The following is a 4,128-nucleotide window of genomic DNA, read 5'->3' as shown; positions in this document are numbered from 1 at the left end:
AAGGTCATGGTCAAGTGTTATGAAGACATTAAGAGACCATGGATGCCAACCTAGACTACTATACCCAATAAAACTTTCAATCACCATAGACAGACAAAACAAGATATTCTATGACAGAACCAGATTTAACCAGTAACTAGCCACAAACCCAGTCCTAAACAAAGCTCTAGAAGGAAAACTCCAATCTAAGGAAGTTGGCTACATCCACAAAAACACAGACAATAGATGATCTCACAGTAGCAAATCCCAAAGAAGGGAAAAACACACAAATTAACATCACCAACAACAAAAACTAAAATAACAGGAGATAGCAATCACTGGTCATTAATATCTCTTAATATAAATGTGCTCAACTCACTTATAAAGAGACAAAGGCTAGCAGATCGGATATGAAAACAGAATCCATTCTTTTGCTGCATAAAAGAAATGCATCTCAATCTTAAAGACAGACATCACCTCAGAATAAAGAGTTGGAAAATAATTTTCCAATCAAATGGACCTAAGAAACAAACTGGTGTAACTATCCTAATATCTAACAAAATGGACTTCAAACTAAAATTAATCAAAAAAGACAAAGAAGGACATTTCATATTAGTCACAGGAAAAATCCATCAAGAAGAAATCTCAATACTGAACAGCTATGCCCCAAATACGAGGGCACCCTCACATGTAAAAGAAACACTACTAAAGCTTAAATCACACATTAAACCTCACACACTAATAGTAGGAGACTTCAACACCCTTTCTCACCACTAGACAGGTCTGCCAGAGAGAAACTTAACAGAGAAATAAGATAACTAACAGATGGTATGACACAAATGAACTTAACAGACAACTATAGAACATTCTATCGAAACATAAAAGAATATACTTTGGTGTGGGAAGTTCTTCTGTATATGTGCTGCTTTTATTGGTTAATGAATAAAGAAGCTGCTTTTGGCCAATGTCTTCAAGAATTGCAGGAGGAGTGCTGAACACCGCCTTGTATATTGTGGATGCTGGGCACAGAGCTGGATGTCATGGTAGGGTAAGGAACTCACTTTCTCATCCCTTGGGTACAGAAACCAATTATCTTTGACTGCTACTCGCGACCACGGAATGTACCAATCATCACTGGTAGCACTATGTATCCTCTTCAGGCTGGTGGCCAGCCAGCTTCCATCGGCGAGGGCTATGATGAGCCGGTGCTGCTTTCCATCACTACAGAGATCCTCAAATCCGTAGTGGCTCGTTTTGATGCTGGAGAATTGATCACCTAGCGAGAACTGGTCTCCCAGCAGGTGAGTGCTGACCTCACGGAGAGAGCAGCAACATTTGGGCTCATCCTGGATGATGTGTCCCTGACACATCTGACCTTCGGGAAGGAGTTCACAGAAGCAGTGGAAGCCAAACAGGTGGCTCAGCAGGGAGCGGAGAGGGCCAGATTTGTGCTGGAAAAGTCTGAGCAGCAAAAAAAAGGCAGCCATCATCTCTGCTGATTGCCAACTCCTGGCCATGGCAGGCGATGGCCTTATTGAGTTGTGGAAGCAACTGAGGACATTGCTTACAGGCTCTCCCGCTCTGGGAACATCACCTACCTGCCAGCGGGGGCAGTTGATGCTCCTCCAGCTTCCCCAGTGAGGCCTCCCCTGCTTGCATCTTTTCAGGCCAACCAGGCCATGGCCTGGATCATTCTGAATTCACTTTCCTTCTGCCCCACACCAGAAATCACTGTGGAATTTCATGATTGGCTTAATGTGAAGGAAATAGAGGCAGAATCGCGCACACGCGCGCGCGAGAAACACACACACACACACACACACACACACACACTTGAACACATTGACACGGGAAACTACTTCCTAAATATAACCCCAGTAGCACAGACACTGAGAGAAACAATAAATGGGACCTCCTAAAACTGAGAAAATTCTGTAAAGCAAAGGACACAGTCAACAAGACAAAACGACAGCCTATAGAATAGGAAAAAATCTTCACCAATCCCACATCAGACAGAGGGCTGATCTCCAATATACAAAGAACTCAAGAAATTAGTATTGAAAAGAACAAATAATCCAATAAAAATTGGGGTACAGACCTAAACAGAGAACTCTCAACAGATGAATCTAAAACGGCTGAAAGACACTTAAGGAAATGTTCAACATCCTTAGCCATCAGAGAAATGCAAATCAAAACAACTCTGAGATTCCATCTTACATCTGTAAGAATGACCAAGATCAAAAACACTGATGACAGCTTATGCTGGGAAGGTTTGGGGTAAAGGGAACACTCCTCCATAGCAATTGGGATTGCAAACTGGTGTAGCTGCTTTGGAAATCAGTATGGCGAGTTCTTAGAAAATTAGGAGACAACCTACCACAAAACCCAGAAATATCACTTTTAGGTATATACTCAAAGGATGCTCAATCATACCACAAGGACATGTGCTCAACTATGTTCAGAGCAGCATTATTTGTCATAGCCAGAACCTGAAAACAACCTAAATGCCCCTTAACCTAAGAATAGATTAAAAAAAAAGATGTGGTACATAGTAGATATAATAGATAAAGATGATGGAGTACTACACAGTGGAAGAAAATGATGAAATCTTGAAATATCTGGGAAAATGAATGGATCTAGAAAACATCTTATTGATTGAGGTAACTCAGACCCAGAAAGACAAACATAATATGCACTCACTCATAAGTGGCTTTTAGATATAAAAAAAAACCCAGCATACAATTCACAATCCCAGAGAACCTAGACAACAAAGAGGACCCTAAAAGAGACATACATGGATCTAATCTACATGGGAATTAGAAAAAGACAAGATTTCCTGAATAAGTAGGGACCATGGGGATCATGGGAGGGAGTAGAAGGGGAGGAAGGAAAAAGGGAGGGGAGTGAAGAAAAATGTATAGTTCAATAAAAACAATTTTAAAAGGGGGGAAAGATATTGAACCTCGAGGAGTAAAATCGAGTGAGTTCTGAGAAACAGGAGCAAATGAGATGGCATAGCAGATAGCAGAGTGAAGACTGTGTCAAGTCAAATAGACGTGTAGAATAAGGGAGATAGGCAAGAACGACAACAACAAGCTTTGCTCTGTCTCTAGCTCTTTTCTTTATCTGGAAGGACCAATTTTCCCTAAATTCCCAAGCACATTGTGTTACATATCTATACTTTGGCAACATTGACTTTTCCAATAGCTTAGAGCAAATTATTATATTCCCTGAGGCTCAGGACATTCATATCCAAACAAAACTGAGGCTATGTGAGCAAGGAAAAATGATAATAGCTAATTATTGTGGGTAACCATAAATATCTGTCTTGAAGTCCCAAGGACTTAATGGGCCATTTTTTTTTACAACAAAATTTATACTTTTAGAAGATTGGAGTCTTTAAAAGAATCCACTTGGGATTTCAACTTGCTGCCTAGAAATATTAACAGGGACTAGATTTGTTACACTATTGGAAAAAATATGGTAACCCAGAAAAAAAAGTTGAATTGAGTTTTAAAGATATTGGACATCAAGAAGTAAAGACTGTTGGTGTCTGAGCAACAGGAGCAAGTGAGATGGGACCAAGCAGATGCCAAAGTGAAGACGACAATGTCAGAGGTGAAAAAGACACCAATGATCCTTCTATAGCTTTTGAGATGAAGACTTCATGGTACCCTGGAGTCCCCATCAGAGTAAGAAGGGCATATGGAAATAAATCTCAACAAATAACAGCCAAAAATTCTTCCAAATTTGATGAAGGCATAAGCCCACACATACACTAATCTCAACAGACTCCAAACAAGCTAACAGCAACAACAACAAAATACAAACAGAAATTCTCTAGGGCACATTATAATCAATTTGGTTGATATAGAGAATTATTTATGTATTTATTTATTTTGGTGGGAAAATTGTTAAGTTAAAAAATCATACAATAACTTTTTATGTACAAGTGTTAATGATTCTCTGCAAGTGGCCTGGGGTGGCAGTACTGTTCATATTATCTTTATTGTTTTCTATGACCCCTGTTATTATCAGCACATAAAAATATATTGTTTATTTCTCTGGCATAACTTTTGTTGTTAGCTTGCCTTCTTTTTTAGATCTGGTTTGCCTTTCTTGACTGAGGTCATCACCATGTCATGACAC

At 39.6% G+C, this 4,128-nt stretch overlaps 1 pseudogene; it reads left to right on the top strand.

Moving 5' to 3' along the window:
• The first annotated feature begins 943 nt into the window (after positions 1–943).
• On the top strand, positions 944–1,620 carry LOC142853039 (prohibitin 1 pseudogene; annotated as a pseudogene).
• Positions 1,621–4,128: the final 2,508 nt, after the last annotated feature.

The sequence above is a fragment of the Microtus pennsylvanicus genome, chromosome 6 (genome assembly GCF_037038515.1).
Source record: "Microtus pennsylvanicus isolate mMicPen1 chromosome 6, mMicPen1.hap1, whole genome shotgun sequence".
In the NCBI taxonomy this organism is placed as follows: Eukaryota; Metazoa; Chordata; class Mammalia; order Rodentia; family Cricetidae; genus Microtus; species Microtus pennsylvanicus.
Note: the sequence above shows the minus strand (reverse complement) of the source record. Positions and strands in the feature narration are given on the sequence as shown.